Below are 15,563 nucleotides of genomic sequence, written 5' to 3'. Positions count from 1 at the left end.
TACTACTACTACTACTACTACTACTACTACTACTACTACTACTACTACTACTACTAATAATAATAATAATCTCATTTTTAATCTACATGCATGATGCTGGAGGCTTGCGCAAAAAATGCTGCCATGATGGACAGCTTGACGAAGTCACAGCTCCCCAAAATACTCTCTGCACCGCGACATGATTCCATGCACACAAACCGTAGCGAAAAAAACGAATCATATTAACTACGCTAAGTCGCATACTGCGTCACAATATTAACCAGGTGTGTCCGTGTTAGGTTGCCAAGTATCTTTTCAGCCACATTCACACTAGGCTGACCCAACACCGATATCGTTCTGCCGACAGTAGGCAGAACGATATCGGTGTTGGGTCGGCCTAGTGTGAATGAGGCTTCAGAAGTTGCACAGACGCTGCAAGTTGGAAATGAGCAGACTTCTCAAAACGCCGCCCACAAGCGCTGCCGCCGCCCACGCTCCTATCATCCGGACCCGTTCGACACTCAGGCAACGATTCCTTGATAACGTTTCGAGCAAGCGTGCTGAACGTTTACGTCACTTCCTACCGATCGCCAGTCCACGGCAGGATACCAGCGGTGCCGCAGGCTCGCTTCGCTTGCTGCATTTTTGAAATGGATTTCTCCTGTCGCTTTTCTAGCGTGATGGAACGGTTTCTACGTGCCATATAAAGTCAAAACTTGCGGTGCCGTGTGGGTGCCTGAATGTACTCTATATAACCGGGCGGAGAAGGAGATGCAGTTCTGTCTTCATCTTCGCAAGACAAGAGCACGAGAGGCAACAGGACTCGCCCTATTCCCCGGGAGAACTCTGTGCCTACGTCGGACAGTACACGAAGGTAAGATTCTCGCTGCAGTCAAATAGTAATTCCAGTACTCTATCGCGTTGCTCGTTTTAATTACAGTGCCTGAAACTTGGTGCTTTAAAACGGAAGCCTCGTATCAAAAGCGTAACGGTCGCAACAGTGGTCTTCACTGGCAGTTGACACGCATGCGTGCGCTGTAGCTTTGCATTTAATCGCTTCACGTTCTTACTGAAGCACGGCGTATATCGTGCAGTGATTTGTCAAGCATCAGATCCTGACGCGCTTCAGGGCATATTGACGCCTTCAGATCCTGACGCGTTTCATGGGGATATTGTACGCATGGTGCTGTCAGCGTCAAATGAAACGTAAACAGCGGGGCGCGTGGACCAAGCATAAGTCAAGGCATAGCGCACGCCATCCCGTCATCGTCATTGACAGGCGCGCACATCAGGTTTGGCCGCACAGCGCAATGTGGCGCACAAGGGGCAAAACCGCATGAGCGAATGATGACGGTGCAAACAGCGCAAACTGCACCATGCACACGGCTGTTCGCGTTTCATGTGACGCCGATAGCACTTGTGGTTTCGGCGACCTTTGCAACGATACTCGGCTTAAACCGCAATATTTCATCTTCTGTCCTCCTATATTTTCATTTTCTCCCTTCCAAACTTAAGGAACAGAACACAAGCGAAAATATCTCAATATAGGGCGTTGCCATAGGGGGATACTGCAGTGCGGCCAAATCGGTTGTGCCCGCCTGTCCATGGTGATGACTCGACGGCGTGCACTATACATTCCCTTACGCTTGGGCTACGCGATTCGCTGTTCGCGTTTGATTTGGCGCTGACAGTACATTACCGCCGCGCAAAGAAATCTTACTCGTTGATAAAATAGAGGCCGTGTTTCACGAGGAGGCTCACTAATAATTGCAAAGTTAAAGCTCTGTCGTTCAATATCTGTGTAAATTTGCGGTCGTTTTGGTTTTTAAGCTGATGGGGTTCCCAAGAAATTTGCTGCAGCATCATGCTGTGCGTGCTTTTTGCTAAGGCATGGAACCAAGGAAAACTATAGCTTACTAGGTAACACACACGCTGTACCTTTCTTCGTAGTACTGCCACACGTGTGAATTGATGGTAGCCTGACTATAGCTTGTGCAAACAAAAAACGTGTTGCCAGAAGTGAAAACTCGAACAAAAGGCGAGCGCTCTTGTTGGACTGGTCTTTTGTTATGCTGATTTTGAACTCGGTGTACCACGTGCACGTTATTTAACATATTGGACAACGCTCAGCCCTTATTTCGATTTGTGCAGGTTCGTATATGCGACAATGGGAATTATACAATGCGTATTACAGCCCCCTATTGTGTGCGTACATTGTGAGCTTTGAGACGTACGTGGGTTGAAATAAAAGCTTTTATGCAAATATGCTTCTACCTCCCGATTGCACAATGCGGTTCTGCACGTTTGCAGTACACTTGTTGTTGCAAACTTACACAAGCGAATAGGAAGCAGTGTTCACGTGGCCTGTACGCACGAAAAACAGACGCCGAACGTGACATACCACAGCATGTATTAGCATTTCTTTAGGTATCCTAATGAGCCTAACACGTTCACTCTCTATGTTTAGGGTGTGAAAAAACAAACAAACAAACAAACAAACAAACAAACAAACAAACAAACAAACACACCTTATTAGGATTTCTACACATTGCGCTCAATGTTCTATAAATTCCCTATATGTAAAAGATGGCTGAAGCAAGTGGGGTGGCCAGCGCACCGTGACGTACTGATGTCACGGTGCGTGACGTCACGGCACTGACGTCGTCGTAGCAACCTCGTAGAATTACCGCCCTAATTCTTACCGCGTCGAGTTCGAGAAGAACACGTGGCACCCTGTGCGCTCTGTTACATACACCGTATGAAGTTATGGAAAGCACTAAGAATGAACGCTCCTAGGTCCACATTTCGGTTCTTAGAGCGGTACTTTCGACGACTGATAGTAAGTGGGCAGTGTATCCTTTATGCATGAATGCTGAATCGTTCACTAACCGCGAGCAGTGCTGTCCATTTGCTGCAAGAACGAGTTGCTTTAATGACCCCGACTATTTCCTGCGGCGCGCGCGAAGTACAGCTTTGAAAACTTGCCGAAATATTCATCCCAGGCATGCAAGGGACACAGCTCGGAGACTTGGGATAATATTTAGTTTCCTTGCAACAGGAAATGGGACGTTAAGACAAAAGGCGAAGCATACGCGTGGCAACAATAAACCGACAAGTTTATTAACAGCACATAGTAAATGAAGAAACGCTAATATGCGAGCGCTGAAACCAAGCGTTTTCATGTAAAACATTAATGCGCTCAATAACGAATGCGGAGGGCACCGAAGGAACAATTATCGAAAGTATTTTCACATGGAATGCTCCTGCAACGTAACCTGGCATCTGAATTTTATTTCTGGTTATGACACATTCCCGCCTTTATGTTTGCAGTCACACCACCTAGAATGGGCAGAAAGATGGGAACACGGCGTACTGTTAAAATCACTACGATATTCCAAGTGTTAATTGAAGTAACACCCGTACATTTTTTTCAACGTTTAATATTACCCCATGTAAGGCACAATACCCAACGCAGGTAACACAGGGGACCAACGGATTCGAGCGTTTTATATTACAATAATATTTACCCAGCTATCAGCTGGTCTTTGTTTCACACTCATTGCACGTGCTGGTACAACTTTTCAACCATGTAAAAAGTATCGATGTCGAAGGTTCTCAGTCTCTTTGAAGCTGTGTGCGCTTGCGTAGGGCAACACAAGTACCTTACAGCGCCTCTTCTTGTCGACAACTGTGTAGGCGACGAGAAAGACCATCTACCTTTCTTCACGGAGGCTTGGGAATGCAAATAAAGCACCATATTAGAAAAAGAAAAAAAAGAACTCTGGTCCATTTTAGACAAGCATATAACATAAAGGCAGTTACACGCATTTACATTTCTCCATTTTACAATGTCCCGACGAATAACTCGTTCCTTAGAACGTGGCTAAGAACACCAGCGCCGATATTCTGTGCTTAAGGCAACTCCGGCGATTTTTCGATGTACACTGATCTTAATAAAATTTTGAATATACGCTCTCTTTTGCACTCTGGTTATCTCTGCCAAACAATATGGCTGCAAGTGATTTAGTTTTCCTGAAAATGAATTTCAAAGATTGGTTGAGTTTCCGACTCATGACTTTACTGGCCACCCTGTGTTTGTGACGTCAGAGACTACACCACCACCGTCGCTGAAATCGCCGCTGTCTAGTTCAGAAAATCTGTAAAATCTCCCGGTGTCGTCAGGAGAAATAATCAACTTCGCTTGTTTGGCTTTAGCGCCATGTGTACTGCGTGTTTACATTACGGTAGTGTAGGACTTGACGTCATAGACTCATCGTGCCGTCACATCAAGCAGCTACCCGTTCCGGTTTCGGTATCTCGGTTATTGGCTATTTCAAATTATTGATGAATTTCTAAGCAAATTGAACCACCCTACCGGTGACAGGACTGTCAATGCCATTTGAAAATGATAATATCCTGATACGGTTAAAAAAAAAAAAAAAAACGGAGTTGCCCTTTAAAGACGACTATCAATCCAAAAGTGGTACAGAAATTCGGAGAATTGTCTAAAATTAAGGGGTCTTACGTGCCAAAACCACTTTCTGATTACGAGGAACTGCATGGTGGAGGACTCCGAAAATTTTCACCAGCTTTCACCAATCGAAGTACACGAGTGTTTTTGCATTTCGCCCCCATCGAAATGCAGCCGCCGTGGCCGAGATTCGATCCTGCGACCTCGTGCCTAACAGCCCAACACAATAGCCCCTAAGCAACCATGGCAGGTGGAGAATTGTCTACTAATGCACAAGCACTCTTTGGCTCGGCTGCTACTTTGCTTTAGCTTACTTATTTAGCTAGCTTATGCATGTCATCATTTGAGCCGGAACGGCGTCACAACCGGTTCTTTTTGTTTTTCCTTTAATTATTTTCCTTTTTTATTTTCAATTCTTTTGTTACGACATTGAGCTGGTGATGGCGACCTAACCGTTTTTCTTCTAACGCTATGAGTCATCTACTGTTACACTACTATAAAGATTACATGTGTTAACTTCTTTATTTTGCTTTCGTTATGACCTTGACGTGGCGACGTCGAAGACACCAGCTTTTTTTCTCTAACGTTACCAATCACCTACTATTCAACTATCATAACCATTACATATGTCAACTTGACCAATTATAGATTTATTTTGCCGATAGAAGGCGTCACGGAACCGACATATCTTTTCGGTGTTCGCCGAAGAATGCCTACGAGCTAAAACTGTTTCGTTACCCGAGACGCCTGCGATTGTGTAAAAAAAGAATGCGGCTTTACTGGAGGTGTCTGTGACTCGCCATTGCGGTAACGTTATCTGAAGACGTCACGTGAAAAAGGAACACGGCTATGTGACTCATGCAATATTTCCTTCCTTCTTCTTCTGCAAGGGATGTCTATGCTCATTTTCATTTATAGCATCAGTCTGACCCAAGGTGGGCGGGGAGGGGGGAGGGCGACGTGTAGGAGAGAATAATTTATATAAAAAATGCAAAGAGCGCATGCTGAAGCAATAGTGCTGTAGCCTACTACTCTGCTCATAGCGAAGATGAGGAAAAGAGGGGCATAAGGAGTGACATTATGAGGATAGACATCAGATTATATACACGTTTGTGTCCGAAAGGCTCGCCAGATCTCAGTCTTGAAATAAGGCCTGTGCTTAGTCAAAATTCTAAGCGAGCCTTCATGGCTCGCTTAGTTGACGCTGAGGGTAGAGTAACGTTTCTTCACTCAACGGCCTGTTGTTAATTAGCGCTAAAGGAACGTCGACTTGCCTTATACGGGGTGGTACTTAGTGCCGCAAGTAAGTGCTGCAAATTCTATCTCCACTGAGCAAATAGTAAAGCTAACTCACAAAGCTGACGTTAGATTTGATGCATATTTGGTGTCCGTTGTAGTGCATTCCCGGTCGACAGCGCATGCGCGGCACGTGAGCGGAGTGTAGAGATGCGTTTGGCTGCAAAACAGACGAATAGAAGTGGAACCACCGTCCAGGCTACGCTATATTCCTCGGCGGCGGAGACAGTTTAGCGTTCTTCCTTTCCGCTTCTGGCATGAATGTTTTGCGTACGCACACCGTAAGCGCACTAGCGTCACTGTGCCGAGCCGCTGTGTCACTGGTCGGAGAGGAACGCGCAGTAAACGTCAAGCTAAGGTTATCTAATAATACACCCGAAGGGATTCCCGTAGGTCTCATCCTGTGCGATATGGAGGTGCGACGTCTGCAACACTACTGACGGTGGTGGCGCTCATCTCACCGGCGTCATGTGAGGCCTCGTCACTACTAGGGTACTGTTCCTTTTGTCTGTCAGGGAGTTAGTTACCTTGTGTGCAGCGTCATGCGAACAGGTCGCACCCACGTAAAGTTTGAACGCAGCCCGAGGAGTTCAAGCGCTACGCTAAACCTTGTTAGCGTGGTCAGTGCTTCGCTCTCCAGGTGAAACTGCCAACACCTCCCCCCCCCCCCCCCCCCCCCCCGCCCTTATTTTTTTTAACGGTGAAGCTGTTTATGGCTAGGTTCTAGCCATGGTGTAAGAAGGTGGTTCAGGTGGATCTCGCCTTCGTGCACATAAATACCAACAATTTTTCATACGTGGGCCGATCCCGAAGATAGGGCGATTCCGTGTCGACCCGCGGCGGAGGTGTTCAACATTCAGAGGCCCACATACACAGCTTCACTGGTCATCCTTGCTCACTTAGTGGAAAGGCACTGAATTTATAACATATAAGTTCAGCATTTTAAAGGGACGGAATACTAAGGACACGGCGGGGAAGTAGCACAGAGAAGACGAGACCCGGCTTTAACAGCGGCTTTAGTCATACAACGGGCGAGCTTGTGGCAGCGTTCAAATACTATAGACCAGAGAGAGAGAGAGAGAGCAAATGATAAAGGAAAGGTAGGGAGGTTAACCAGGACTGAGCCCGGTTGGCTACCCTACACTGGGGAAAGGGAAAAGGGGACGGAAAGATTAAATGAAGAAGAGAAAGTCTACTGGGGATATTGTTCGGTCACTCAGTCTGGATAACAGACGCTGACTCAATCCAGTAGCTTTCAAATATTGCAGCAGCGCTTTTGTGGCCTTTTGTAGCTGCGATATGTGAGGCCATGGTCCCACGATCTTGTTCAAGGTGAACGGTGTTCTATCTGGCTGATTGAGAACTGTGCAGAGGTGATGTCTTTCGTTTTCAAAAGATGGGCAGTGGCACAGTAGATGTTCTATAGTTTCCTCGACACCGCAGGCATTGCAGTCGGCGCTATCAGCCATTCCAGTCAAAACCGTATATGCATCGGTGAATGTGACGCCCAAGCGTAAGATGCACAGCATTGTTTCCTCATTTCGCGGAAGCCCTGGTAACAGCCGCAGTTGCATAGAGGGGTCGAGGGAATGGAATCTATCTTGGGTGAATTCAGGTGTGTGCCACTTCTCTAATGTCATACGGTGTGCTAGCTTGCTTAGGTATTGGGCTTCATCGGTCCGCGATAAAGGTACAGAAACAAGGGATGCTCCTTCGTGTGCTTTCCTAGCAGCTTCGTCAGCGATGTCATTGCCGGAGATACCGCAATGGCCAGGCAGCCACTGAAACACGACGTCGTGTACTTTCGCTATCATACGATGGCGCATTTCTCTTATCTCTGACATTAGTTGCTCACAGGACCCGTGACGGAGAGATGACAGAAGACATTGTAAGACCGACTTCGAATCGCAGAATATTGCCCACCGATTAGCGGGTTGGTTGTTAATGTAATCAACGGCACCTCGGAGGGCAACAAGCTCCGACCCGGTCGATGTTGTCAAGTGAGTTCAAGTGTTGTCAAGGAGTTCCCCAAGGTGGTGTTCTAAGCCCTATTATTTTCAACCTCGTGCTTCTTGGGCTGGCCGAATCCTTACCGGAAACAATGAGTGTCTCAATCTAAGCCGACATCTGCATCTGGTGATCAGCGGGCACTCGCCTGCAGGTTCGCGCAAGACTACAGAAAGCAGCAACACAGGCATCTCACTATCTTCACACACAAGGCCTTACCATTCCAACAGGAAAATGTGCGTTAGTCGCTTTTACACGAAACGCGATGTCTCGTTATCCAGTATGCATCAATGGCCAGCCTATCTCCTACAAGAGAAATCATTGGTTTTTGGGTGTTATTGTGGACCGGGACCTCTCTTGGAGCCCTCACGTTGCCCATTTGAAGAAGAAGCTCACATCAATTGTTCATGTTTTCGAGTTCATCGCCAGGAAAACAAGGGGATCGTCAGTGGGCTCCACGCTACAGTTACATCGAGCACTTTTTATCGCATTGCTACATTATAGTTCTCCCGTGCTTGCTAAAACATGCAAGTCAAATCTTCGAGAACTTCAGAGCGTGCAAGCACAGGCACCACGTGTTTGCCTAGACCTTCCGCGGAGCGCCTCAACAGCAGGAATCATTATAATGGCTCAAGACCATCCAATCACGACTTACATTAGCACCGACACGTTTAGGGCTGATGTTCATCATGTTTCACGCATGCAATCAAGCTCTCTTGCCTGCCTGCCAGAACGACGACCACAGGCGTCCTTCTCCAACGAGGTCAGCATCCATCGTGCCTGTCTGCCATCGGGCTTCACACCCTCAGCACGTTCAACCTCAGCTTTGTGGTGTTTAAAACAACTTCAAGTGCGTCTTACGGTTCCAGGGATAAGAAAGAAGACCGACCTGCCTACCTTCGTCCTGAAGCAAGCAGCTCTGGATTGTTTGAACACTTTCTACGTTGACCGAGTCCACATATATACGGATGGCTCTTCCACTCAGACCAGCTCTACCGGCGCAGTGGTTATGCCATCACTATCAATAAGCATCCGATACAAGATTTCTATAGACCAATATTTGCAACGGTTCTATAGGGGGAACCATATTTGAAAAGGACTGCGGCAGGTGGCAGAAAGAATGAAATAACAGCACACATGGTGCAAAGTATTTACACATCGCATGATTATTTCCAGTGTTCGCTCGCAATAGCATTGTCGTCAGTGGCGACGTCATCAGAATGTCAGCGAAGCGCGAGCTGCGCCGACAGCGGACGATAGGGATCGCAATTAAATGAGCTTGCTTTAAACGGGCGTGCTAGAATAAAATTTCACTATAACAGTATCGCACGAGCATCGACTTGCCGACATGTCAACTCCGTAGAAGCTGTAATTTACAACGACGCTGAGCGACGATATTACGGACAATTAACGCATGCGTACAAAGTAGACTCCCAGCGCAAGTGTCTTCTGCCGGGCTCCTCCAAGAAGTTGTGATTGTTGCGAGTGGACTAACGAACCAATACGTTCAGGGCCGTCTGCCTGCTCGTAACTGCTGTTCGCAGTAGTCATGGAAGCGTCCAACCTTTTGTCACATATGTCTTCGCTACACAGATTGAAGTACGGAAATAAGACGCCGTGCGGAGCAATGCTGAATAAAGAAGAACGTGAGCGTCAGAAGCATTGGAGGTACGCACCATGTTTATTTAACCGCGGCGCAGCCAATCCTGATACAGTATGTATAGTATATACGCTCAATAGTGGCTCGTTGAGAAGGGACTAACAAATTGACACGTTCTGGCTGCTGGAGCACCTTTCCTTTATATTTATCTTTTAGCTCCTAAATAATTTGTTAGTTTCCAAGTGTTATCCCCAATAACCTTCTCTCGCTTTGTGTCTTCACTGCAGGACCTGCAGTGATGCGGGGAAGACGCAATGCGAAACAATGCAGGGAAGATGATAGATACTACGATCACCCGAGCGTGACCAGCTTCGGCGAGGCTGCATATGTGCACCTGTATAATTTTCATAAGTAGATTCGCTACCGAGGTCACGCTCAACAACAACTCGTCGGGAACGAACGAACGAACATCGTGGTACGTGATTCACGCCTTGTGGTGCTGGTTTAAACGCCTGAGACAATGGGACCCCGCACGCAATGTACTTTTTTGTGGAAGTACGTAGATTGCAATCTCCGCGTACAGAAAACGTGTGTCCCTTGAACCAATGGCACTCTGATGTATAAGCATAAAGTAATATAGTAAAAGTAAAGAGTGGACACTCCCGTAGGCGCCTGCGGCCGACTTTGGCTCTCAGCACACCTTGCGGAATCGGCGAAACGCGCCAGCCTCCAAGATGGCCACGGCATGCCGCCGAATCTCGGAGGCCATGATTTCAGTTTCGTTTCTTTAATTTTTTTGTGTAATCCATAACGTCGCATAAATCGAGGGATTTCATGCAGGTGCTTCTGCAGCTGTTTACATGTAGCGACGACAAGCGCGTAAAGGTGTTTCACTTTATGTTAGTTTCATTCAAATTCATATTTGCTGGTTCGAGCTGTAACTTAGCACAACAATTATGTAAACTGTTGAGGAAGTAGAACTTCATCCTTTGTGATATTATACTTCTAGTAACTCACACCAAAAGGAGTATCGTAAGTAAATGTGCCATGTTCCTTCAATATAAATCAACTTGCTGCACAGCCAAGGACACGAAAATAGCAGACAATTTATTGCAGCAGCAAGATTGGGAGAAAAGTGGCAGACATGAAAACAGGAAGAAACTGCAAAATGCAAGTAATGGAGAATAGGCGGAAATTAATGGCGTGATGGCAATAACTTCACGCAAGCAAAACACATACAAAACGAGTTGCAACTATCCAGAGAACAAAAAAAAAGCTGCAACAACACGCCATAAATTAATTTGTTCAAAATGGGATAGTTTTAGAAGGAAAAGATACTATGCTTTTTCTTGTACTTCTGCGAAGGAGGGTGAATTAAGGTAGCAAAATTATGTGACTGGTTGCATGCCAAGATAAAATGGCTACAAAAATAATTGGGCACGCACCAACCTCCTCATCTCGAATGTGTAAGTTCGTGCGTCCTTCATTAAATAGCTGCAAGATATTGGCATCTCAGTCAGTAAAGCCCTTTCACTGTGTTGGGGGTCTTCACATGCTGTCTTCGAAGCCTTGCAATCGTCTTCAACTCTTCTGATACTTGGAAACTTGCGCTTGAATATGGATGATGTCCTTTGGGTGTAGAGCATATATGGAGGAAATGGTGGAGATTCCTGCAATGCTTTTAGAATGACAGGCAGAAAGTAAGCACTACTGCAGGCTTCAAAGCCATTGATTGTAGACGCTACGTTCCTTCGTGTAAGCAATACACAGCCTTCAAAGCTTTACAAAGGAAATGCTGCGTTACTTCATGTAATGCATATTTTTCTGATCTAAGGTGAATGAAACAGTGTTATAAATGCTAATAAAAACAAGAAACTTTCTACGGTAAGGACTCCATGCGCAATTAAAACATGAAAACACGTATCTTCAGCCCAATGGAAAATAGCTAACAACGCTCGAACGAATATAGCCTGCTACAGAGGCTGAGAGAGAGCGCATTATTGCCATACTGCAAATATTGCACACGTACCGCTTCTGAAATAGCTACATTTCTTTTGCAAAAGTGGAGCACCATACTTTTTCAGAAGCCGCTGTGCGTAACATAAGTATATCTGCACCGAACGCCATGTGTTCATAGGCAGCATTTTTTAACGAACCATTTTCTTTTCTAACTTCGGCATTGTTTCGAACGTGCGTCGCAGCTCGGACGCTGCCGGGTCGCTGTTATCGCTAGCATCACCACTCATGGCTGCGCATGATAAAAAAAAAATGAACGCGAAATGAAATTCAGCGTTACAAATGGGCAGCAGCTTTTTATGGCTTCAAGGCCATGGTCACTCGTTCATGTGGCTAACAGTGACATATGTGTTCCCGTTAATTCGTCTTCCTAATCAAACGACTACATGGAGCAAGGAGGAGGAATAAACTTTTATTTTCGAGTAAAGCAATGAAGGGGGCTAGTTGGTGAACGTTCATGGTTATATAGCGCTTCTTCTTCTTCATCATCATCATCATCATCATCATCATCATCATCATCATCAGCCTGGTTACGCCCACTGCCGGGCAAAGGCCTCTCCCATACTTCTCCAACTACCCCGGTCATGTACTAATCGTGGCCATGTTGTCCCTGCAAACTACTTATTCTCATCCGCCCACCTAACTTTCTGCCGCCCTCTGCTACGCTATTGCGCTTAGTTTTACACATTTTCGAAACAGTATCCCGGGGTAAGCCCCGGTTCTTCTCTCGGTGGGAGGCCTCCTCATTCCAGGAGCCCTTTGGCCTTCGCTGCCTCCTTGGCCGTGGCGTCGGGGCGTCATTGTTGTTCCAGGTCCTCGGAGACGAGCTTGGCCTCCCACGTTTCTATGAGGTCTTCGCTTTGCATGGAGCAATGCACAACTTTAGCTCGGCAACGCTGCCACTGCGAGCATTCGACTGATAGATCAAGCGGGAGCTGTGTTTGAGATCTGGCAACAATCGCACCCCAACAGCTGCGAGCATGGCGCATGGCTGAAAACCAAGAAAATTTGTGCCGGCATTTGTCCGCTGCTCTTTGTTTCCTAGTGCTTCATTGGTAGTTCACGTTGCGGTTGTTGATCGCGGTTAGTATGGGTAATTTTCTCCGTGTGTGTATGATGACCGAGTTGACTTCGAAGGAGAACACAGATGGAACGGCCGATGGGCAGTTTTGTTTACCTTCAAGGTTCAAGACCGATAGGGGCTGAAATTTTGCTGAAAGCAACAAAAGGACAGAAAATACGGGTGAGTGAACCATTTTTGCATAGAAGCTCATTATGTTGATGCGGTTTTCGCGAGGTTGCTGTGGCGCTGTCGATAAAACCTTTCCAATGTGCTCAAGCATGGCTGTTGCTCATGTTACGGGCATTGACACCTGAAGCATATATGAGGCAGCATAAGCTTGCTCAAAACATTTTATGTTTTGCTAATCGGAGCTTGTGGAAGGTTCGGTACGACAGTCTGCTATTGGTTCCGCTTTTTTAAACAAGAATGCAGAATGTACCTGTCGGCGCCTATGTCCAGCGATCATTCTAGTATCGCGTACGAAATCTTTGAGGATTGAGGAGAAGCCGCTATAGTATACATGTGGCAGAATGCATATGGTTGTGTGCGTAGCACCAGCAGGTTGAAGAAAAGCGTCCTTGAGTCTTGTACTTTGTTATAGGAGCCGTGGTTGTTAGTCGGTTTGTTCAAATTGTAGCACACGTGGTCAATGAACCAGCACTGGTGCCTACATTTCCAGTGCTTCCTCCCTTCACATATATGCTACGGAATGTTTTAAACTTCTTGAAATTCACTTCTCAGTAGTTCTCCACCAGCATTAGTGTTTTTTCGCCTTACTCTTTTTCAATGTGTTATATGGTAGCATCTGATGCACGTTCTATGAACTGTGCTTTAAGTTCACAATGTGGCCGCATTTTTCTAGTTGTGCTGTGTCTTTTCATCTCCGTTCCTTAGGTATAGACTGATTTTACTTAGCGCGCGAACGCCCAGTGTACATAAAATTTTTGGCATTCTGGTGCAGGATGTGGACTTTGGAAGAACCAGTTGATGAAAAAAATCAATGTCTGTGCTGCACAGCAAGGCTTGTGGCAGACCTGAAAGCATCGTAGTTTCGCAGCACTTGTAGCCAGCATTTTAGTATGCTGAAGCTACTTTAGCGTGAGCTAGTTCACATTAAGAAATATTTCATAATTTTATGGTTAATCGCAGCTTGTCTGAAGTAACGGTAGTGATGCACTCTATACCGTATTTTTCAGGATCGTCATTGTGACGGTATGCATCATCATTTGGCCTAATTGGGGATCCTACAACACACGCTGCTATCCCGAGTTTTGTTCCTCGGTCAATTGGTAAAGTTCTGCAAGCCTTATGGAAGTTAGCTGTCATACCTATCCGATGGAAGAAATTCAAACCCTCATAATTCATCTTAAGCTGAAGCTAGAACCAGGGCAGAAACAGCATATATTCTGCATGGGCTTACCATTACACGCCGTCGGGTGCCTACACCCGACAGGCTACTGCCTAGAATACAGGCGGAGTTTTATTCTAGAATGTATTTGTAAGCAATACTACAGCTTCTGTTTGCAACTTCAGAGTTTACGCTGCATTTGCATACTATTAAAGTAGAAAAACACGAGCATAATGTTGAGTTGTTTTAAAAAAAATAATGGCACTTGCATTGAGCAGAAATTATTGAGGGGTACATACTATGTTAATAAATATGGCTGAACAAAACAACCTGGATAAAAGATACAATCATTTCAGCTACACCGTGTCTACGAAGGCAAATAGCTGATATGAAATGAGCTGATAGGATGTCAGATGCGGTAGGATAGACATCTTAGCCAGAATATTGCGACAACTATTCTAGTGCAGATGGACACATTAACTGGAGCTCTTCACTTGCAGATCAATGCAAGCGCATCACACACAGCACACTGGGAAAGGCAGTTGCTCTGCATGCTTGTGTTGGCAGCCTGGTTCCTGCACAAGACAAGAGGTTGGTGATAAATATACAATGGCGTTTAGGCGCATGAAAAGAGGCTTAGGTACTGTGTTTGTTTTCTTTATTTTACCTCTCGTACTAATTAAATTCGTTTAAGACTTTTGTGTTCTAGAGCGCGATTTTTTTTTACTATAATAAGCTCATACTCTTTTTATTTATATTTGCAAAGAAACGTTTTTCAGCTGGTTTGGCGCTTGCGCAGCCAGACCGATATAGTCTAACACTTATATAATGAACCCTCTAGAGGGCTGGCATGTTCGCAACAAAGATATGCGACACATATCTGCTACCACTTGCTAGCAATGTCTGTACTAGGAGCTGTCACTGCACTGCTACAGCTTTTTTTTATAGCAATAAAAACAATGTCATATGCAAAAAGCATACTATGTTGCATTGTTATTGTGTTTTTTGTTTAAATAAAACATTTCAATCACTTGTGTATACATGCAGGTATAATTCTGGGTGCCGTTTCACAACTGGCCACTTCCTCGTTGGGCTCGGATGTTCATAGGCATGATAAGCTAATTAAACTGAATATTTTGAAGCAAGGCTCACGTTTTATTGGTTACGACGTTAAATTCCACGAACTGCGCATGGTCTACGCAAAATTACAGTACATTATTTTGTTTTCCCTAGCGCAACTAGCTGCATGGAATTAAAGAAAATTGAAAAAAAAAAAAAGAATGTAAAGTGAACGCACCTGCTCGTTTATAGAGATGATCGCCTTGCTGCGGTGTGCTTCGCCGTTCTTGGATTAGAATAGTCAGTGACTATCTACCCTAGTGCGAACGGCGTGAACGCGGGCGTCTACCGGCACTTGCACAAGCGATGCACGCACACAGGCAATATACGCACTAATCGCAGGAATCTTCATCGTTTTTTTTTTTGTCATAGGGTTGAAGTCCGCCGCAGTTGTGTATCGCGCCGTGCTTGAACTGATGCAGCCTTGTACGATCAGCCGCGAGAAACACGTAAATGCTCTGGTGGCAATAGTAGTTATGGAGCACTGGCGCGAACAATACCTGTATGCAGGTCAACAACTGGCTCATGCCAGGAGTAATGCGACAGTCACTGCACTACCTCGCAGTCTTCTTGACAGGACGGCCGATCTGACTCGGCACCGCAGTGGAATAATTCCGTTGACAAAGCGCTCCAGAGGACTGCACCGGTCCCGAAAACGAAGCCT

At 45.7% G+C, this 15,563-nt stretch overlaps 1 long non-coding RNA gene across 1 annotated transcript in view; it reads left to right on the top strand.

Moving 5' to 3' along the window:
* The first annotated feature begins 583 nt into the window (after positions 1-583).
* Positions 584-15,563, top strand: part of LOC129385022 (uncharacterized) — a 143,847-nt gene continuing 128,867 nt past the window's right edge. Inside the window, exon 1 of the long non-coding RNA XR_008612553.1 lies at positions 584-853. This is a non-coding gene — a long non-coding RNA (uncharacterized lncRNA). The remainder of the gene's footprint in view (positions 854-15,563) is intronic.

This window comes from Dermacentor andersoni, chromosome 5 (assembly GCF_023375885.2).
Source record: "Dermacentor andersoni chromosome 5, qqDerAnde1_hic_scaffold, whole genome shotgun sequence".
NCBI lineage: Eukaryota > Metazoa > Arthropoda > Arachnida > Ixodida > Ixodidae > Dermacentor > Dermacentor andersoni.
Note: the sequence above shows the minus strand (reverse complement) of the source record. Positions and strands in the feature narration are given on the sequence as shown.